The sequence below is a fragment of the Primulina eburnea genome, unplaced genomic scaffold (genome assembly GCF_022965805.1).
Source record: "Primulina eburnea isolate SZY01 unplaced genomic scaffold, ASM2296580v1 ctg442_ERROPOS163152, whole genome shotgun sequence".
Lineage (NCBI taxonomy): Eukaryota > Viridiplantae > Streptophyta > Magnoliopsida > Lamiales > Gesneriaceae > Primulina > Primulina eburnea.
This window is the reverse complement of record NW_027331255.1, coordinates 40,581-65,080: the sequence shown is the minus strand read 5'-3', so window position 1 is coordinate 65,080 and position 24,500 is coordinate 40,581. Positions and strand designations below refer to the sequence as shown.

Sequence of the window (24,500 nt, the reverse complement as noted above, 5' to 3'; positions counted from 1 at the left end):
ACAATCAGTACCATTTCTACCAACCTTACAACATAAATTGCTTGTTCCAACTGATCTCATCTGTCTATACCAACATTATCTGTTCGAATATCATACATTCGGAAATAGCTGAATGAAACCTGAATCCACCCCAGTGCAGTTCTGACACTACCTGTGACTTCAGATTCGAACTAATGCTGTACAAGATCAGTTAATAACATAAAAGAACGAAGAAATACCTACCTGGTATTCGGCTCTGACTATCAATACCAAAAGCTGTCAACAATTCTGATAACACACGATAACCAAACCCATATAAAATGCAAATTCATATAGCTGTTAAATTGATCTGATCAACAAATACAGGTCTGAAAATTCGGATCACTGTTCGGGACTACTGTATTTTCCACAACCAACTCTGATACAATTGGAACTGCATAGTATCACACACTGAATAATAATTACAATAACATCAACTCAAACTCAGAATAGAAATGTCCTATGCTGATCTAGTGAGTTTAAGAAACTCATAACATAAGAATTTCGGGCTGGCTGACCAATCTTCATACTGTCCAGATCCACTGCTATATCTCATCTGCAAATAGAATATACTCCCAAACAATATAAGATGTCTCCAATACTGATTTAGAATCATAACAATACTCAGCAGATGTAAAGTAATACAAGAAAAAGAAAATCAGAAGAAGATAATCTGGTTCTGACATATCTGACATCCTGCTAATGCTGACATTTCTGATACCGCATAGTCTGAATGAAAACCTGTATCAGTAACTGCATACCGGATTCATACCTGACCCATTGCTGTATACAATAATCACCGTTCTCGGAATATTTAACCCAGTCTTCAAATATTCAATATAAACAATCAGATGCTATGGATATATCCCGGAATCATAGATATAACAAGCATAATTCTTCAAAATACCCCTGAACACATAATCTGTCAATTTAGAAACCAACTAAACTGTCTTCCAGAGAAATACACAATCAACTGGATTCCTTAGCCCATACTTTAATCTGTCACTTCTTCCTGTTCATTCTGATATAAAACACATCTGACATCCTATCTAGGCCAACACCAGTCAACTATTAGATTACTAGCCCATGTGTTACTGCTAGACTCGATTTCAGTGGATCTACTGAATACATAAGGATACTATCTATTCCTTTCTGTACTAATCGAGTCAAGAACAGTACAATGATCTAAGGAATTCTAGATCTAGAATCCTCATTTATCAACTATTTCCAGAACACATGCTACAATATTTCTGTACTTGTTTAGCAGTACATATCCATACTGAGATCGAAATCATATAACACCAGTACATCATAATCTAATCCAGTCCCATCCTCATCTAACTGAGTATATAATATGTCACCGAAATTGCTGATATCAACATATTCCTCAACAGCCAAGGAATCAATACTACAGTATACACAGACCCAACAGATACAGCATATCTCCATACCACTCATTCACAGATACTCATAACGAATGCATTAGTATATATCAATACGTATGCAATATAATCATAAAGAATAGTACCTGTTGTAGTTTCTGGGTTTGTTTCTCAGTCATTACCACTAATGACTCTGCTCTTTAAGATCTTCGAAAATGTTTCTGAGGACAAACTTTAGCAAAGTGTCCCGTCTGCTTACAGATATTGCACCTACCAAGCACTCCTTTGCATTGCTCTGGGGAATGTCTCCCTCCGCAAATCCTACAATACACTCCGGTATAGTTCGGACCAGGACTGCTAGAACTAGAGGAATCACTTCCTAACTTCTTGAACTGTTTCTTTTGAATTCTCAATGGTTCTTTTTCCTTACCACTATGACTGCCAATCTCTACTCTGGAAGGCAGTTGCTGTGCGGTCTGTTTTGGAAAAACATATGATGCTCCCTGTTGTCCTATCAGAACCGTTTCTGCTCTTTTAGCTCTATTCAAGGTATCCGCAAAATTACTTGATTGCTTCACATTCACCAACGTACGTATTTCTGGATTCAATCCTTGAATGAACTGGCTAGCCATAGCATCATCATTTCTAGCCACAAGAGGAGCAAAACGTAGAAGTGTGAAGAACTGTGCCAGGTATTCATCAACACTCAAAGGACCCTGTCTCAGGTTTGCAAATTCTGCATTTCTATCCTGTCTATATGAGGTAGGGAAGAATCTTTGATAAAATTCAAATCTAAAGGTCTTCCACGTGATCACTGAACGACTCTGCTCTAAGGCTCCTTTGGTGAGTAACCACCATCTCCTAGCAGTCTCTTGCAACTGGTTCTCAATAAGCCTAATTCTACACTCATCTGTGAAATTCAGGAATTCAAATAACATTTCTGTCTCCTCTAGCCATTTCTCACAATCTACTGACGTCTCAGTTCCTTTCAGAATTGGCGTTTTAACGACTGAAACCTCTGTAACTGTGTTTCCATCTGAATTTCTGCCACATCTATCTGAGATTCTGTTCTATCTGTCTAATCATATGACGTACTGCCTTTTTCTGGAACTCTGCGGGGAGCTATATTTGATTACCAAAAACATCAGTAATCCCATACCACAAACCTGTTTCAAATCTTTTCCTGACCATCTTACTGCTGGTCATGAATCCGATCTGATTCATATTTAAGAATACATAATCCCAATTCAAATCATATAATCAGGTAAGCATGTATCTTAAAGCACTAACACATAGTCTCATGCTAGCACACAATGTCAATCAACATGAAAATCAATCTCATGCTAGCACAGACATGCAAGGAAAGAAAATTCATCTACCCCGCTCATTCTCTTCTATCTTAATCTGAGTCAGTCTAAAAGATCTATCAGTTCTTACTATCTCAATCTAAAAGATCTATCTCTAAAGGAACTATCGCTAAAGGAACTATCGCTAAAGGAACTATCAGCTCTGATACCACCTGTTATGGGGACCCGGACGCTAATCATCGTTGGGATTTAATTATCAATTAAGATAAAACAGGGTCTAAAAATTTTTCTTTTTAATATACAATAGCGGAAGGTAATGGAATCTAAATAATATACATATCTGTATAAAATACATTTCAGTATTAACATACAATAATCTAATCTAAGGTTCAACTACTAAATTCAAGTAATAAAACCCAATCTACTGTAAGTCCGGAATCACCACGCTAACTCGTCTTCTCTCATCGTCATCTCGACCCTGATCCAGCCCCACCTGTTGTCATGCACACATACAAAACAAGACAACAGCCGGATAACTCCGGTGAGAATAAATCCCAGTATAAAACATGGTAAACATGTATATACATAAAATAATTCATGAAACATGCTGTTACGAATAAAATCGAAACATTAGATTTCATAAGCTATGAAATCTAATCACACAACAAGCATGCACTTCAAATCAACCAACCATGCATATAACCAATCTAAATCATAAAAACATGCTAGCACAATTGGAAGCAATAATGATGGGTCCTATGATCTAGGAACCACATCCATATAAGCATGCAGTCCTAATCAAATCACGTCTAGACTTGACTCGACTAGAACTCTAGGGATCCCGGTGTGAATAAGACGTCACTACCTACCCTCCAATCGGGGTAATGAACGTCTCATTCCTAGACTTCGGTCTGAGCTGTATCAACGGCGGCAATAAGAGTAATACCTACTCCTATGCTGAGATACACCGAAACGTCTAGATATTTGACAATGCCTGTCAAAGACTTTCCTATCTTAACTGCAATGAATAACAATCTGTAAACAAAGCATAATCATATTCATAACTGAATATCACAATTATCTTACCTGCTTGAATACAGATTCTATAATCAAAGCATAATCAGATAACAATATAAACAATAATCTAGTATGTGATTTTATTGGGAAACTCAAATTAATCTAATTTGAGTTATGCGTCCCGAATATCACATGAATTATACCTTTATCTTCCCCGTCTGAGGAAGACGAAGTCTCGAAGTCCAATCTGTCCATCTTCACTCTGAAATGACAAGAATAAATACACTGTATCAATGTGTAGCTCAAAACCCAATCTGTTCTGATCAATACCCAATTCAGTACAAAATCTGATCACATCAACAATATCACGAGATAACAGAAACCAATACTGAATCTGATCAATCTGTACCAACTGATGTTTAGACGGCATAACACTACAGTCTTGTAACCCCGTCAGTCTTAACATCACAATTACACTACCAGAATTCCTAATAAATCTCAGTACAATCTATAACTTCAGTATCTGTACACTTGAAAATGAATAACAGCATAATTCTGATAGCAATCTCAATCAAATCAACTCTAAAATTCATAACAATTCTCTAAACAATCTGTTTCTAAATCTGACTTCGATTCTACAATATCTACGGTAGTAGAAACGCTATATCTGAATCATATGCAATTCTAACAACATCATAAAATCAAATCTTGTCTAAACGTAACAAAACTTACGTCCAATTGTAGCTATCGTTGCCAGGAACTCGGTACTATACTCAGATTCAAAATCAGACGGGTGGCTTAAAGTAAAAAGGCGTGAGAATTTCTTAGCTTCCTCCTTCCTCGATTTCCTTTCTTCTTTCTGAAGAAGGAATCGCATATATATATATATATATACACGTGGCATTCCCAAGAGACAAGTGGCGATTTGACAAAATGCATGCCGCTCGCTAGGGCGGACGAAAGGTGCTCGCTAGGGCGAGTTGGTTTCGGTCGAGATCCTCGGCTGAACATCTCCAGTCGCTCGGGCGGTCAAAATTGCTCGCTAGGGCGAAGAACTCTCGGCCCTCACAAATTAAACATCTCGCTCGGGCGGACAAAAGTGCCGCCCGGGCGAAGGACATTCGGCCCAAATCTTGTGTCCCTCATAATTTTTTTCCAATTTGATCTCGAACTGGCCCGGCTATAATTACATCAAGTCATAATCAACAAATCATCTCAGATTACGTTAATTAAATTCTCGGGCATTACAAGCACCGCGGGTGCGCTACACACCGCGGGTGCGGTCACTGCATCACCGCGGGTGCGGTGATGCTACGGCCCTCCAACACAAAAACTGGAACAGTCGACCGCGGGTGCACTCCTTGCACCACCGCGGGTGCACTAAGGTCACGGCCAAGATCACCTCCAATGCAACTAAAATCGATCCGGAACTCTGAAACGAACAACCAACAACAACTAACACCTCAAGAACAATATACTAAACAATACTATAGCCCAAAAATACAACTCTGAACATCTAATCAAATAACTCGAATAACAAACGAAACTTAAATCGTACCGTACACCGGGCTCGGCTATTACAATCTCCCCCCCTTAAGGGAATTTCGTCCGCGAAATTGACGTCACGGCACGAACAACTCAGGATACTTCTCTCTCATCTCCTCCTCTGGTTCCCACGTAGCCTCCTCTAACAAATGGTTCCTCCAAAGAACTTTGACAATGCCGATCTCTTTGTTCCTCAGAACTCTAACTGTGCGATCCAGAATCTGAATCGGAATCTCTTGATACGTCAAATTCGGCGTCAAGTCAATGGCTCATGGCGAAGAACATGGGAAGGATCTGCAACATACTTCCTGAGCATCGATACGTGAAAAACATTATGGACTCTGTCAAGATCTGGAGGTAGGGCTAATCTGTAGGCTCGATCGCCAACTCTGTCCAATATCTCAAATGGACCAATGAATCTCGGACTCAACTTGCCCTTCTTACCAAATCTCATCACACCTTTGAGAGGTGCTATCTTCAGAAACACGTGATCGCCAACCTCGAACTGCAAAGGCCTGCGACGAACATCTGCATAGCTCTTCTGTCTGGACTGGGCAGTCTTCATCCTTTCTCTGATAACAGCAACAACATCAGCAGTCTGCTGGACCAACTCTGGTCCCAACATCTTCCTCTCACCAACCTCGTCCCAATACAAGGGAGACCTGCACTTCCTGCCATAAAGTGCCTCATACGGTGCCATTCCAATCGTCGCCTGGTAGCTATTATTGTAAGTGAACTCAACCAAAGGCAACAAAGAATCCCAGCTACCTGGAAAGTCAATAGTACACGCTCTGAGCATATCCTCAAGAATCTGAATGACTCTCTCTGACTGACCATCACTCTGAGGATGATAGGCTGTACTGAACGCTAAACGCGAACCCATAGCTCTGTGCAAACTCTTCCAAAACTCTGAAGTAAATCTGGGGTCACGATCAGACACGATTCGACACAGGGACACCATGAAGTCTGACAATCTCTGCTTTAGGTCTTGGCATACTGGTTCATCGAATACGTGTCTGACTGGAAGAAAGTGCGTGACTTAGTCAATCTATCAACGATAAACCCAAAATGAATTGAAACCTCTCCGCACTCGGGAAGGACCAGTCACGAAATCCATCGTAATATGCTCCCACTTCCACTGAGGAATCGGCAACGACAACAATGTCCCAGCAGGTCTCTGGTGCTCAATCTTCACCTGTGACAAGGTAAGCAATGAGAAATGAACATACAGGCAACATCCTTCTTCATACCTGGCACCAGTAGAGTCGACGAAGATCCTGATACATCTTCGTACTGCCGGATGAATCGAATACGGCGCGTATGGCCTCTGTCAGAATATCTCTACGAATATCATCGCCAAACAGGAACAACAATACGACCTCTGAAAGTCACCAAACCATACATCTCCAGTCGCTCGGGCGGTCAAAATTGCTCGCTAGGGCGAGAACTCTCGGCCCTCACAAATAAACATCTCGCTCGGGGGACAAAAAGTGCCGCCCGGGCGAAGGACTCTCGGCTTTCTACCATTAAACCCTCTCGCTCGGGCGGTCATAAACTCCCGCCCGGCGAATGACATTCGGCCCAAATCTTGTGTCCCTCATAATTTTTTCCAATTTGATCTCGAACTGGCCGGCTATAATTACATCAAGTCATAATCAACAAATCATCTCAGATTACGTTAATTAAATTTTCGGGCATTACATTTCTCCCCCTCTTAGATCTGAGTTCGTCCTCGAACTCACCAATCATCAACCAAATTTGTCAGAAGAAATATATGACAGAGTTTAACATCCAAACTCATTTCACTAGCCGAATCAATCCATATTACTGGCTATATAACACCTGTATACGCCAATTGCAATTTATAACAAAGCAATACCACCTGTAGTTGCTATTCCATCTTCGGCTCCCAATACCAATCGTCATCATCCGACATTGGTTTCTTACATCTATTCATTCTAATCTAGCTGGATAGTTATGGTCATACCGTAAGTCTACCCTGACAACCATTCATAACCGCTAGTACTAACATCTAGTACTAAAGTTCTACCATATCCGCCAATATCTGGTTACTACACGCTGACTACCTGTCAATCTGTAACAACTCTGCGAGGGAGAACTCATGATATTTCCGTCACAAGTACCGCTCCATCCAAATCACAATCTGATATCATCTAATGCAGCATTCTAGTAAATCTGACAATTCCTTTGACATTGATCTATGTCATCTGGTTCTATTTGTACGTAATCTGGTACAAACTGATATATATAGATTGAATATTCTGTCAATCATAATCATATCATATCATAAGCTGTAGAATTGACGGTACTTTTATCCCGAAGCCATACTCACATTTTCTTATTCAGAATATACTAAATCGGTAATCATCTTCTGATTCATATCTTTCTGGCTTCTTTTGTTCTCAATTCAAACATATCAGTACCATTTCTACCAATCTTACAACATAATTTGCTGTCCCAACTGATCTCATCTATCTATGCCACATTATCTGTTCGAATATCTTACATTCTGAAATAGCTGAATGAAACCTGCATCCACCCCAGTGCAGTTCTGACACTACCTGTGACGTCAGATTCGAACTAATGCTGTACAAGATCAGTTAATAACATAAAAGAACGAAGAAATACCTACCTGGTATTCGGCTCTGACTATCAATATCAAAAGCTGTAAACAATTCTGATAACACACGATAACCAAACCCATATAAAATGCAAATTCATATAGCTGTTAAATTGATCTGATCAACAAAATATAGGTCTGAAAATTCGGATCACTGTTCGGGACTACTGTATTTTCCACAAACAACTCTGATACAATTGGAACTGCATAGTATCACACACTGAATAATAATTACAATAACACCAAATCAAACTCAGAATATAAATATCCTATGCTGATCTAGTGAGTTTAAGAAAACTCATAACATAATAGATTCTGGCTGGCTGACCAATCTTCATACTGTCCAGATCAACTGCTATATTTCATCTGCAAATAGAATATACTCCCCAACCAATATAAGATGTCTCAAATACTGATTTAGAATCATAACAATACTCAGCAGATGTAAAGTAATACAAGAAAAGATAATCAGAATAAGATAATCTGTCCAAATCAGATAAGGAAGTTCTGACATATCTGACATTCTGCTAATTCTGACATTCCTGATACCACATAGTCTGAATATAAACCTGTATCAATAACTGCATTCGGATCCATACCTGACCCATTGCTGTATACAATAATCACCGTTCTCGGAATATTTAACCCAGTCTTCAAATATTCAATATAAACAATCAGATGCTATGGATATATCCCGGAATCATAGATATAACAAGCATAATTCTTCAAAATACCCCTGAACACATAATCTGTCAATTTAGAAACCAACTAAAATGTCTTCCAGAGAAATACACAATCAACTGGATTCCTTAGCCCATACTTTAATCTGTCACTTCTTCCTGTTCATTCTGATATAAAACACATCTGACATCCTATCTAGGCCAACACCAGTCAACTATTAGATTACTAGCCCATGTGTTACTGCTAGACTCGATTTCAGTGGATCTACTGAATACATAAGGATACTATCTATTCCTTTCTGTACTAATCGAGTCAAGAACAGTACAATGATCTAAGGAATTCTAGATCTAGAATCCTCATTTATCAACTATTTCCAGAACACATGCTACAATATTTCTGTACTTGTTTAGCAGTACATATCCATACTGAGATCGAAATCATATAACACCAGTACATCATAATCTAGCCCAATCCCGGTTTCATTCTACTGTAGTATATAACATGACACAGAAATCTCTGATATCAACATATTCCTCCAAACAGTAAGGAAATCAATACTACAGCACAACCAGACCCCATAAATATAGCATATCACCATGCTACTCAATCACATATACTCATGAAGAATGCATTAATATATATCAATACATCTGCAATATAATCATAAAGAATAGTACCTGTTGTAGTTTCTGGGTTTGTTTCTCAGTCATTACCACTAATGACTCTGCTCTTTAAGATCTTCGAAAATGTTTCTGAGGACAAACTTTAGCAAAGTGTCCCGTCTGCTTACAGATATTGCACCTACCAAGCACTCCTTTGCATTGCTCTGGGGAATGTCTCCCTCCGCAAATCCTACAATACACTCCGATATAGTTCGGACCAGGACTGCTAGAACTAGAGGAATCACTTCCTAACTTCTTGAACTGTTTCTTTTGAATTCTCAATGGTTCTTTTTCCTTACCACTACGACTGCCAATCTCTACTCTGGAAGGCAGTTGCTGTGCGGTCTGTTTTGGAAAAACATATGATGCTCCCTGTTGTCCTATCAGAACCGTTTCTGCTCTTTTAGCTCTATTCAAGGTATCCGCAAAATTACTTGATTGCTTCACATTCACCAACGTACGTATTTCTGGATTCAATCCTTGAATGAACTGGCTAGCCATAGCATCATCATTTCTAGCCACAAGAGGAGCAAAACGTAGAAGTGTGAAGAACTGTGCCAGGTATTCATCAACACTCAAAGGACCCTGTCTCAGGTTTGCAAATTCTGCACTTCTATCCTGTCTATATGAGGTAGGGAAAAATCTTTGATAAAATTCAAATCTAAAGGTCTTCCACGTGATCACTGAACGACTCTGCTCTAAGGCTCCTTTGGTGAGTAACCACCATCTTCTAGCAGTCTCTTGCAACTGGTTCTCAATAAGCCTAATTCTACACTCATCTGTGAAATTCAGGAATTCAAATAACATTTCTGTCTCCTCTAGCCATTTCTCACAATCTACTGACGTCTCAGTTCCTTTCAGAATTGGCGGTTGAAACGACTGAAACCTCTGTAACTGTGTTTCCATCTGAATTTCTGCCACATCTATCTGAGATTCTGTTCTATCTGTCTGATCATATGACGTACTGCCTTTTTCTGGAATTCTGCGGGGAGCTATATTTGATTACCAAAACATCAGTAATCCCATACCACAAACCTGTTTCAAATCTTTTCCTGACCATCTTACTGCTGGTCATGAATCCGATCTGATTCATATTCAAGAATACATAATCCCAATTCAAATCATATAATCAGGTAAGCATGTATCTTAAAGCAATAACACATAGTCTCATGCTAGCACACAATGTCAATCAACATGAAAATCAATCTCATGCTAGCACAGACATGCAAGGAAAGAAAATTCATCTACCCCGCTCATTCTCTTCTATCTTAATCTGAGTCAGTCTAAAAGATCTATCAGTTCTTACCATCTCAATCTAAAAGATCTATCTCTAAAGGAACTATCGCTAAAGGAACTATCGCTAAAGGAACTATCAGCTCTGATACCACCTGTTGTGGGGACCCGGACGCTAATCATTTTCTTAATCATCGTTGGGATTTAATTATCAATTAAGATAAAACAGGGTCTAAAAATTCTTTCTTTTTAAATATAAACAGCGGAACGTAATGGAATCTAAATAATATACATATCTGTATAAAATACATTTCAGTATTAACATACAATAATCTAATCTAAGGTTCAACTACTAAATTCAAGTAATAAAACCCAATCTACTGTAAGTCCGGAATCACCACGCTAACTCGTCTTCTCTCATCGTCATCTCGACCCTGATCCAGCCCCACCTGTTGTCATGCACACATACAAAACAAGACAACAGCCGGATAACTCCGGTGAGAATACATCCCAGTATAAAACATGGTAAACATGTATATACATAAAATAATTCATGAAACATGCTGTTACGAATAAAATCGAAACATTAGATTTCATAAGCTATGAAATCTAATCACACAACAAGCATGCACTTCAAATCAACCAACCATGCATATAACCAATCTAAATCATAAAAACATGCTAGCACAATTGGAAGCAATAATGATGGGTCCTATGATCTAGGAACCACATCCATATAAGCATGCAGTCCTAATCAAATCACGTCTAGACTTGACTCGACTAGAACTCTAGGGATCCCGGTGTGAATAAGACGTCACTACCTACCCTCCAATCGGGGTAATGAACGTCTCATTCCTAGACTTCGGTCTGAGCTGTATCAACGGCGGCAATAAGAGTAATACCTACTCTTATGCTGAGATACACCGAAACGTCTAGATATTTGACAATGCCTGTCAAAGACTTTCCTATCTTAACTGCAATGAATAACAATCTGTAAACAAAGCATAATCATATTCATAACTGAATATCACAATTATCTTACCTGCTTGAATACAGATTCTATAATCAAAGCATAATCAGATAACAATATAACCAATAATCTAGTATGTGATTTTATTGGGAAACTCAAATTAATCTAATTTGAGTTATGCGTCCCAAATATCACATGAATTATACCTTTGTCGTCCCCGTCTGATGAAGACGAAGTCTCGAAGTCGAATTTGTTCATCCCTGATCTGAAACGACAATAACAAATACACTGTATCAATGTGTAGCTCAAAACACAATCTGTTCTGATCAATACCCAATTCAGTACAAAATCTGATCACATCAACAATATCACGAGATAACAGAAACCAATAATGAATCTGATCAATCTGTACCAACTGATGTTTAGACGGCATAACACTACAGTCTTGTAACCCCGTCAGTTTTAACATCACAATTACACTACCAGAATTCCTAATAAATCTCAGTACAATCTATAACTTCAGTATCTGTACACTTGAAAATGAATAACAGCATAATTCTGATAGCAATCTCAATCAAATCAACTCTAACATTCATAACAATTCTCTAAACAATCTGTTTCTAAATCTGACTTCGATTCTACAATATCTACGGTAGTAGAAACGCTATATCTGAATCATATGCAATTCTGACAACATCATAAAATCAAATCTTGTCTAAACGTAACAAAACTTACGTCCAATTGTAGCTATCGTTGCCAGGAACTCGGTACTATACTCAGATTCAAAATCAGACGGGTGGCTTAAAGTAAAAAGGCGTGAGAATTTCTTAGCTTCCTCCTTCCTCGATTTCCTTTCTTCTTTCTGAAGAAGGAATCGCATATATATATATATATATACACGTTGCATTCCCAAGAGACAAGTGGCGATTTGACAAAATGCATGCCGCTCGCTAGGGCGGACGAAAGGTGCTCGCTAGGGCGAGTTGGTTTCGGTCGAGATCCTCGGCTGAACATCTCCAGTCGCTCGGGCGGTCAAAATTGCTCGCTAGGGCGAAGAACTCTCGGCCCTCACAAATTAAACATCTCGCTCGGGCGGACAAAAAGTGCCGCCCGGGCGAAGGACTCTCGGCTTTCTACCATTAAACCCTCTCGCTCGGGCGGTCATAAACTCCCGCCCGGGCGAATGACATTCGGCCCAAATCTTGTGTCCCTCATAATTTTTTCCAATTTGATCTCGAACTGGCCCGGCTATAATTACATCAAGTCATAATCAACAAATCATCTCAGATTACGTTAATTAAATTTTCGGGCATTACAATTCTCCAGCAAACAAAAGACACAGACCCCGTGTAGTCCTCCGTGCATGGGTCCGTGTAGGCTCGGTTTTCTTCATTGTCGATTGTGATGGACACGGACCCCGTGTACAGGTCCGTGTATCCTCGATCGACAAAAATTATGCTTGAATAATGTTCTTTTGATCTCCAAACATACTCCCATGCATCACGAGCCCCTCTTCCATGATCATCACTCCTTGTAGTGCCTCTTTGAATTTATTTCCAACCATTAGCACGTCATGCCCGGCCAGATTCATATCAACAAGAAATTATCATGAGACTGACTTAACGTGTAAATATCATGACATGAGTAAATATAATACGTGCATAACTGAATTGGAATTCATAAGTGGAATGTTTGCTCAATCGAGCCCCGTCATAAAATAACATGTCATAAATTTTCTGTTGAGATTATGTTCTACGCTAGTGGCCCCTGAACTGAACCGGTAAGTGACCACCGGGTGAAGTAATAATCGTCTGATCACACTAATGCCACAGTATACTGGGTGGAACTGAACTGAACTGAACCGGTGAGTGACCACCGGGTGAAGTAATAATCCCATGATAGTGAAGTGGCCTCAAGCAATATCACATAAATCTCAAAAATGAATATTTTATATTTTTATGCACGTAATATAATTAAATAACGTAATTAAATATCCTGTGTTAATTTTAACAAATGGGTTGGATCGTTCCCAGGCTCGCTGCGACTTAAATCTAACATGAAAAATATGCAAATGATTTTACTTGACCAAACTTTGTAATTGACTCCAAAAACGAGACAATTACGCCCAATGACTTAGTACTTAATCATGACTCCGTGCCAACCCGAACCAACACCGAACCATCATTTATTCATGATTAAAATACACCTAAAATGATGAAACAGTGCTCCTAAAATGATACAAGTAGAAATTTTGGTGAATGGAGGCCAAAACATGAAACGCTCTTTCGAGAGTCAATTTGGCACATCGCATCGTAATTTCTCGTAAGACCTCTAAACTTGACCAAATCACAAACGGCCAAAAACATGACCTTCCTAACTTGATGAAACACTGTCCAGTCCAAGGCCATAGGCTAAAAGCCAACAAGAACTCGAAAACACGCCTCTGAACCGAAGCACACTTGCTGTCAAAAATATACAACCGCTGTGTTTGCATTTCCTTGTGTTGTTTGCTAGGCTAATGGCCATTGCAGCTTGAACCACCGACCAAAACCTCTTAAAAACATCCTAAGGAATGGTTTGAACCATGGCTAAGGGCCCTAGGCCAGCCACAATTCAAACCACACCAGAAATGCGCCGCACGTCCCACCCGAGACAAAATCTGTGCGTGCGGCGAGGACGGGTTCGCTTGCTGTCACGGACCATTCCAATGCCCATTTGATTGACCATGGCACGATCTAGACATCATGAGGTATGGAGTGAACCAGGGCTAAGGGCCAGAGGCCAACCGAGATTCACCCCAAACATCAAAACAGGGAAATACACATGCAGTAAAAAGGAAGGGTAGAAGGGGGCTGTTCTTGTTTTGATTTGAAAACTGATTCCATCGTGGACTAAGCCTCAAAAGGGCGACTTGGTCATCTCTTAGACATAACAAGGAGGTGTTCTAACCATGGCTATAGCCCGTAGGGCAGCCAAGATCAGGAGCATCCTCCTTTGACAGCAACCAAGAAAAATCGAACACAAGTGACAATAGGGACGTTTTGCTGACGTTTCTAAATTTCCAGCGGGTATGGGGCTTGAAAGAATGGACCAATATGATCCTAACATGTCCTAGTACATGTCTAGAAGCAGCTTTGGGAGTCTGGACACGAGCCAACCACCTGTACTCAAAAAAAAAACCAAACCGTGAGGTAGCAATGAAGAGGGCCGAAAAATCTGTGTATGTTTCACTCAAAATTTCAGTCATGTGATTTCGGTTTTTGCTAAAAAAATCATGAGTATGATGTTTCAAAATATTAATATGGCTTGATTGAAGAGTGGAAGAACAATATAGACATGCCTGGATTTTTTTAAAGAAAACAAAATAAAACAACGACGGGGCGCGGAGGAGGCGGAGCGCTTCGCTTTTTTCACTTTTCCTCTCTATTTTTCTATGGCTACATCAAGATTTTCTCTCTTGTTTAAGCTCTGAAATTTCGAATAATGGAGAGAAGAAATGAGTCTATGAGATGAAGGAAAGGTTGCAAGATAAAGGGAGCAAATAATCTTTTCTATCTTTGATTTTGAGAGATGAGGAAGGGAGAATGATATCAAAGATTTGAGGTTGATATTCTAGGGTTCATGGCCGATTTTATCATCATTAAAAAGGAGGGAAAAGTTGCTAGATAAACATGGTAAAATTATTGCTTAAATATTAATTAGTGGTAAATAAAATTTAAATGGAAGGGAAAAATATTTCTTAATATTGTATTTTAAGTATTTAATGTTTTATCTACCCATTCAATATTTTAGTGAATTAAGAAATTAATTATTGAACTTTATTTTATACGTATCTCAAATTATATAAATAATTCCTCAAGCTTTCTTTTACATTAAATTAACTTATTATTTAACTTAAATAAATTATAGAAATTATTTCTTAACATTAAATTTTTTCTCAAACTCCAACTCCAGTCCGGCCTCACTCAATTAACTGAAAAGGTAACAATTAAACTACTGCAATAAAATAATTAAATTTAAAGAAAATAATTTAAATTCTCATGCAATAAAATCATATTTAAATACTAGAATTATGCATGGCTTATACGTAGTCTAATTTACGGGTTCTACAACCCTCCCCCCTTAAAAGTAATTTCATCCTTGAAATTAAAACTCACCGAATAACTCGGGATACTGACTCCTCATCTCTGGCTCAAACTCCCACGTAGCTTCCTCCTCTGAATGGTTAAGCCATTTGACTTTCACTCGCTTAACCAGCTTGTTCCGAAGCTTCTTCTCCTGTCTGTCTAAGATCTGCACTGGTCTCTCTTCATAAGACAGGTTCGGAGTAAGCTGCAACGGCTCAAAGTTCAAGACATGCGTAGGATTTGCCATATACTTCCTCAGCATAGAGACGTGGAACACATTGTGTACTCCGCCCAGATTCGACGGAAGAGCAACACGATAAGCTAACGTCCCAACTCTGTCGAGGATCTCAAATGGTCCAATGAATCTCGGACTGAGCTTTCCTTTCTTTCCAAAGCGCATAACACCCTTCATAGGTGTTATCTTCACAAAGACATGGTCTTCGACAGCAAACTCTAGATCTCTCCTCCTCTGATCCGCATAACTCTTCTGTCGTCTCTGAGCAGTCCTCATTCTAGCACAGATCTTGATTACTACATCGGCAGCCTGCTGAATAATCTCTGGCCCAACTCTGATCTCTCCCCTACTTCATCCCAATGAACAGGAGATCTGCACTTGCGACCATAGAGTGCTTCATACGGTGCCATACCTATAGACGACTGAAAACTGTTGTTATAAATGAACTCTACCAATGGAAATTTCGACTCCCAACTCCTTGAGAAGTAAATAACACAACCACGGAGAAGATCCTCCAAATCTGAATAACTCGCTCTGACTGACCAACAGTCTGAGGGTGGAAAGCCGTGCTAAACAACAACTTCGTACCCATGGTCGAATGCAAACTCTTCCAAAACGAGGAAGTGAATCTGGGGTCACTGTCAGACACGATCGAAACTGGGATACCATGAAGTCTGAATATCTCGCGGATGTACAACTCTGCATACTGAGTCATGGTGAAAGTCGTCTTAATAGGCAAGAGGTGCGCTGATTTGGTAAGACGTGTTAGAGTAGGTGCCCGTCAAGCTAAGTGTTGGCCGAGTGTTCACAATGAAACTCTATGTATAAGCAATCTTTATTTTAATAATATTTGAAATTATTGTTTTGGCAAATCTTTATCTGTATACCCATGCTAGTTGCATAGATAAAGACCTTGAATATACAAATAGTAGAAAGAATATGAGATGCTCATATGATGAGTATCATGAAACTCATATTTGGAATACTGTATATTTTAAACAGTTCCTAGTCGATTCAGCCGCCGCTAAGAAGGATATAGGCCGCTAGAGTTCGAGACTAGTATCTGCGATGTGATTACCATGTTTCATTGGTAGGGGACATTGTGATGTCCGAGCATGCAGATAGGTTCTCTTGGTAGAGTGCACTGAACAACCCTCCATAAAGGACTTTCCAAGTGGTTCTCACTTATCGAGTGGAAACGTCCTAGTTTATGGTTGTACACCATTAGTCCTTATGACCCGGGACAACATTGAGACTCTATGTGCTAGAATTACACTTTGACTTGTTTACCGACTCTCATGGGGTCATCAGGTGGCAAGGTTGGGTGTTCTATCGAAACATATAGGAGTCGATGCATTGTAGTCGGGATTCACCGCTTACCTTCGGGTATGGATATCCTATGTGTTATCATATGTATGTAGATTGAAATCTCTGATCAGAGTATGGTGGTAATTATGAAAGAGGTTTCATAGATTACACCATCGATGAAACTACGACATGACACATAGTATCGATTCATTGACAACTCTCGATAAACCAATGGTTGTCGAATCGATCGGGATATATGAGTTGAAGGGACCGTACTGTACGCTAACCATAAATGAATGGTTCTTGCAGGCACTATCATTTGATACCTAGGGAATCATGTAAGCGATGCTGCTAGGCGTTTAACATGGTTGGTTGGGTACTATCAGACTTGAGTTCTGACATTCTTGTTATCAAGGAGTTGATAAGTAAGAATGGAGCAATTGGAGTATGCTCATATAAGGACATGTTTAGTCCGAATCACATGGAGATGTGAACCCACGGCTAGTTGTATCAATGAACCATTGAGGGCCACACAAGTACTAGCTTTCTAGATCCCGTTGAGAAGAGAAATAGTTCAATGTGTTGAACGGCTTATAAAGGAGTTTATAAGCGTAAGGAAAATTAGAATTATGACTTATATAAAGGAGAAATTAGTTCAATGTGTTGAACGGCTTATAAATGAGTTTATAAGCGTAAAGACAAAATAGAAGTATGACTTCTATGAGAGAAATGTAAATTTTAATTTATGGAAGTGTTCCTACATTAAAGTTGGCCAAACAAATAATGTATTTGAAAATTGTGATTTTCATAAACATTATTATGGACTAAATTAAATTAATTCAAGTGTTGAACTAATCAAACACTAGTGGGCCTAGTACAGTCCAAATAATTAAACTAATTCAATTGTTAAATTAATTAAACAATATTGGGTCTTGTAGAGCCCAATTAGAAATAATTATTAGACTAGTGGGCTTGAGTAAAATCAAGCAATGGTTAAATGGTCTCAAATGTGTTTGGGACATTTAAATAAAAGTCCATGGGCTTTGTAATTGTTACAAACCCAAAAAGAAAGGCATGCAAGGGAGGTGAAAAGTTGGGAGACAAAATTTTCTATTATCTAAGCATGGCATGTGTTGGAAACGAAATTCCGACGTTTGACAAAAGATTGACCAACTGATTCTAGCAACTGAATTGGACTAACTGATCGACGTAACTGAACACGTCATCAGTCAACTGATCGCTTCAACTAAAGTATATTTCTTCGTCAACTGATCTTTACTAGCTGATCTCTCAGCTGTACACTTCATCAGTTGACAGCGAAAACCGACATATAGTACAGCTATCTGCAACTGGTAGTGGCTCGCCGCATTTCAGAAATTAACAATGTACTATTGTCAGGATATATCGACGTGGCAATCAACGGTTAGAATATTCAAATATCTTTAAGGTTAACGTTGAGAGGGAAGCCTATAAATAGTCGAAGGCAGCAGCTGAAGTATCATCGCATTCTCAGTCATCTTACTTGCTGTTACGCTGCAAAAATATCCGCTCACACTCAGGAATCAAGCTCACGCTTATCAGTTTTATCAGTAGTATTCTAGACTACGCTCTTGAGCTTTCATAGCACTTTGTAATCGATTGATAGAATTTCTAAATTGTGCTAAGATCAGTTACGATCTGTAAAAGTGTTGTATACTAAGAGTTTCAGTATTGGCAAAGTGATAAGTCCAAACTGAAGTGGGTCAGTATACTGATTTGTATTTGATCGAAGTCTTTTAGTGAAAATCCTATCTACGTGATAGAAGGGGTGACGTAGGAGTTGTTCAAGTCTCCGAACATCCAGAAACAAATTGTGTTGTTATTACCTTCAGTTATTATTTTCAGCTAGACACTCTATCCTTCAGTCAGTTAGTTTTCCGCAACTGTTTATTCAGTTTAACTGATTGTTGTTGACCGAAAGAAAATTTTAGATTCAGTTTGTAATACAACTGAAATCAGTTTGTCGAAGAATTATTTTAATCGTGCAGTGTTTATTCAACCCCCCCCTTCTAAACACTCTTCACCCGATTCACCGATCCTTTCAAGTGGTATCAGAGCAAGTCATATCCTTTCAAAAGAATATCTATAATCAAATTGCTCACTATGTCTTCATTCAACAAGATTCCCATGTTCTCCAGAGAAGATTTTGACAATTGGAAGATCAGGATGCAGGCTCATCTAGCTGCACAGGATGATGACATGTGGTACGTTATAACTGACGGACCCATGAAGATTTTGAAAGCCAACACAGCAGTTGCAATCACAGATGGGGCACCTCACCATATTGAAAAGCCCAGAGATGAATGGACTGTTGAAGGCAAGAGAAAAGCTAATTTGGATAATGTAGCAAAAGACATATTGTACAAAACACTGGACAAAGTGACGTCCAGTAAAATCAAGATGTGCAAAACAGCCAAAGAGATTTGGGAGAAATTAATCCAGCTTTGCGAAGGCAATGAACAAACCAAAGAAAACAAGCTATCTGTTGTTGTACAAAAGTTTGATAACATCAGAATGAAAATTGGAGAAACGATGCATGAATATGATGAGAGAACCAACTGCATCATCAACGAACTGAATGCACTTGGAAAGGTTTATACCGATAAAGAAGTAGCATTGAAGGTTATCAGAGGTCTTCCCAAAGAATGGGATGTGAAAACCATGGCTATGAGGGAGTCTAAAGATCTGAACAAAGTTGAACTCCATGACTTGTTTGCTGACTTAAAAGCATATGAGTTTGAACTGCAAACTCGAGAAGGAGAACCATCTACCCCAGCAGCAACTCACTAGTAGAAAAATCGCTTTTTACTTCGAGTATTCAATGAAGTAATAAGGTAGTTAAGTGCTGAAGTATATGGACGTGAAGTAATAGATGTATCTTTTACTTCGCATAATAACCGAAGTTGTATGATTGAAAATACTGAAGTCTTTGGCCGGTTTTCGAAGGAAAACCGGTCCAAAATTGGACCGGTGCCGAAGTAAGAAATGTGTTTTACTTCATCGATTATTGTAAGTAACGAAGTAATATATTATATATAACTTCGTCTTAATTATTATTTAGCGAAGTAGTTTATAATATTTTACTTCACAATTTACATTGGGTAACGAAGTAATTCATCTGAAAGACTTCGTAGTTATGTATTTTGGTGAGGTAATAGTCACAAACAACTTCATAATTTATCCTATTTGTTGAAGTAAATATAATCTATAACTTCAGCATTTATCCTATTTGTTGAAGTATTTTATATTATGTTACTTCACAATTTACATTTAGTGACAAAGTAAGTGGTTCGAAAGACTTCAATAATTTGTATTTTGATGAAGTAATTGCGCAAAACAACTTCGCTTTTACAGAACAATGTTGAAGTAAATTAATTCTATCACTTCGTCTGATTTCTTATTGAAGAAGTATTTAATATTATGTTACTTCACAATTTGCAAATAACAACGAAGTAATTTACCTGTTACACTTCATTATTTTTTATTTTGATGAAGTAATTGTTAATACACTAATATAATTAAATTCATAAATTATCCATCTAAAAATGATGAATATCCACGAATCCACAATTACATATTCATCAATCCACAGATAACCCAAAAATGTATCAACAAAACCAAAAGTATATCCAAAAATCCACAATGACAAACAAAATATTTATCCCCAACATACATCATCCATTTAAGCACCTACATAGGAGTAAACAAATTCACTCCATTCACTTCTGACCTCGTCATATTGAGATTGGGTGTAATATTGGTTCTTGATGCATCCTACAAACTGAAATTTGAAAAAGAAAATACATTAGATTCTTCTATTTCAAATAAAAATTGACAGAATCCCATCCAATCTGTATTCACTCACCATAAGAAGAAGTGGATTATAATACAAAAAAGCCTCATACAAAAATAAATCCCTCAGATCTGCACTCATTCTCATGACAGAATCCCATCCAATCTGCAATGTCATTCATAAAAAAACTCAATAGGAGCCAACTAGAAATGAAGTATATATCATGCAAAACTTTTGAGGTTTAGTCATCCAATCAAAATACATGCAACCAAGACATATCAAAGACATACTAGAGACATCGAATGCATGCATCAGCATGTGTACATTCATTTTAAGGTATAACACTGACCTTGCAACAAATGAATACCCATATGAAAAACAGCAATACATGAACATAAAGTAAGATTAAAAATGACGCGATGGACAAAAAGATATATTATTCAAACAAAAGCTGTAATTCTATGTCATTGATGCAGTGATTTGAGCAACACAATAGTCAAGGTGAGTATGATTCCAAAGAGTTTAGAACAACAAAAGCCTGAACAAAAAAGTGATATATTGATAAAACTTCAAATGGCCATAGGATTCATAACTTTTGACAATTTTGGAATTGTGAGATGTACAAGATGATAACAAGGAGTGTCGCAAAGTTGTTGACCACGCTAAAGTTCTCTGCAAATCCAGTCATTTTGCCCATGTAAAGAGAGAGACTTTCTGTTTCATAATTTTAGAACAGATTACTAAATTTTTTTATTTATTTTGAACTTCTCATCGTCCCAAATTCTAAATATACTTTATTTTTACATCTAGCTCATTCAGGTTGGTTTTCATAATTTTCTAATGTAATGATGTATGATGAAAATTCTACTCATGTAGCCGAATTACAATTTCCTACTTTATCAAACTAAAAAGTGAGAAAAATAAAAATCGTTAATCTCCCTCATTTTTCCTGTTAATGGTTCCCCTTTCTTCAAGCAACCCAAAAAAATATATGAAAAAAGTAAATGGACCTCAGAATATCCAAATGTACTCATCATAATACTCTTTCCCTCAATTATGAAAGATTGTTGATATACCCGGGAAATTAAAAATTCAAAGAAGGTTATAAATCGAAAGATCACTTGAGACCAGATTATATTTATAACTAACCCGATAAACCTAGTTATAGTGATACCTTGAATCTCCATAGCAGAACAGGAGAAGGCATAATAGCTACACTTGGCAACGGTGAACTCATACCCTTCATTACATTTGACACTATGGAATGTAAGAAATCTTCTTCAGCACTATTTCCCAGTTCATTTGTACCTGGCAGATAACATCATAACATAGTTAATATATGGAATAAATCAGTGAAAAAGGAGAAAAACCACGTCTAAAAGAAAGTGTAGGATAAATCTTCTCTCGCCAACATCAAACACAACAGATCGGCTTCCAGACTTGCGTAAATGCGGACTGTTGTTAGGTACAAGATCTACAAATATAGATGGAGGTGAGATTAAAAAGGCAGTTTTATACAATCAAATCCTTCCCAAAAACTACAACTGCGAGCAGAATAAACAGGAAAACATACATGACGTCAGTCAAATCTCTCATGCTAGTACTGCTGCTATTGAACAACAAGCCATGCAACTACAACCAAGCTCATTACCACCAGAAAACCCAACGTTAGAAAAAAAAAGGTTGCCACCATCACTACACACGTTTCAAAAGGCAACCAATTTATAATCCTAGTTGATAGCTTTAAGCAGCATTTGCTTGTACTCATTCAGCAGACATACATTGAAATCAACAAGCAAACAATGAAAGATGATACGGCAACAGAGGTAAACTCATCATGTAATAAATAAAAGTTTAACGAAACATGTCCATTTGCGAATTCATGAAGGATCAGATAACAATACCTTATTTGACACATGGTCTAACAATGCACGGATGAGCCATGGTAATGATCTAGATCCTAGAAGTCTCGCTATAGAATACATACGAGGCATTCCAAAAAAGGAACTATGTAATCTGCCAAAGCTTTGATATGCAATTTAGATCCTACCATCAACATGAGGGAAAGTGAAAGGTCATGAATAAAGAAACAAATGATAATATAAATCGGTATTAAATGCATTCATTTTGAAAGCATAGATCACGTTGATAATATAAACCCTTCTTCATACATGTCCTATGCATACTACTTGGGAAAATGGTCATTTTTCTACGAGTAAATAATATAACTCCTTTTTTGTTTCATGCACACCATATACAAGTCGGAAAAATACAAAAGGAGGGACCTCATTCTCGGATACTAGCTGGACATATAACAACCCAACAATGCGTCAATATTATGCTACTAACGCAAAGAAAACCATTAAATCGGATTGGAAAAAAACTCGAATCCAGACAGCTTGTATACCTGAACTATAGACTAGAATTCAAGCTAAAATGCACCAAGAATCTAAGTTGAACGGGCAGTGGTGGTCTCAAGATGGTGCAAAGGTTGTATCTAGCAGGAAAACTCGCTGGAATCGCGACTGGACGGAGCTAAATGTGGCTGGAAATCGCAGGGATAACAGGGAAAACATTAGGGCTTTGACTTCTCAACAACAAACCACTAAAAAACAAAGAAATCGACACCGAAAATAGAGGACAAACTCGCGCACGGAAAAAGACTGAAACAGGGCTCTCACTCGCGCAAGTTCTTCCAATCTGAGGCAGGGAAGGAGGCGCAAGGTTAGGGGAACTAGGTTTCTGGCTACTGCACTTCGATCTCCGGTGGTCGGACAGCACACAGTGGTGATTGGAGTCGGGACGCAACACTGACGGGAGTAGGGGAAGGGTTAAGAGATTGGGGATTTGGGTTTCACTTTCTCTCTCTTGTAGTGTGTTGTGTAATATTTTTAATTAAACTATCGGTTCATCTTTTTACTTCGGTATAAATTTATTTTCTTTATTTTTTACTTCATCAACATTGATATGCCGAAGTAAAATATAATAAAAAAATATAGTGAAGCCCGTGTTTTTAAACATCCGAAGTAAAATATATTATTTTACTTCGCTTGTGTTATTACTGAAGTTATTGGTAATGTATTACTTCGTAATTTATTATTATCGAAGTAACGTTTGCCGAAGTAAAATTCGATTTTTCTACTAGTGACTACTGCCTTAGCTGCTGTGAGATCAGAATCAACTGGTTCCGTTGAGAAAGCCGAAGATCAATTAAGCAATGACGCCATGTCATTGTTCATCAGGAAATTCGGGAGATTCATGAGGAAGAATCAAGGAAACTTTAAGAAGCAGTACCAAAGAAACAATCCCAGAGAAGAGTCCAATGCATGCTACAACTGTGGCAAACCTGGTCATTTTATTGCTGACTGTCCCAAGCCTAAAAAGGATAGTCAAGCTTCGACTGAAAGAAAGAAGAAAGTGTATGAGCATAAGAGGAGATCTAAGGACGATAAGAAGCCTTACAGAAAGAAGCATGAAGTACTCCTAGCTGAGGATAGCAAAGCCAAATGGGCAGAGACTGACAGCGAAGAGTCAGAACCAGA

The 24,500-nt window shown here is 38.2% G+C and overlaps 1 long non-coding RNA gene across 3 annotated transcripts; it reads right to left on the bottom strand.

Annotated features, from left to right (window-relative positions):
* Positions 1–20,675: 20,675 nt before the first annotated feature.
* On the bottom strand, positions 20,676–23,961 carry LOC140821147 (uncharacterized). Of its 3 annotated transcripts, none has more exons than XR_012115652.1 (7): positions 23,587–23,961; positions 23,366–23,503; positions 22,532–23,004; positions 22,367–22,432; positions 22,117–22,266; positions 21,031–21,146; positions 20,676–20,946 (listed from the first exon to the last, which is right to left on the bottom strand). It is a non-coding gene; the product is annotated as an uncharacterized lncRNA (long non-coding RNA). The 3 variants fall into 3 exon arrangements; XR_012115654.1 differs by having other exon boundaries at positions 22,532–22,590; positions 23,587–23,894; XR_012115653.1 differs by lacking the exon at positions 22,532–23,004 and having other exon boundaries at positions 23,587–23,875.
* Positions 23,962–24,500: the final 539 nt, after the last annotated feature.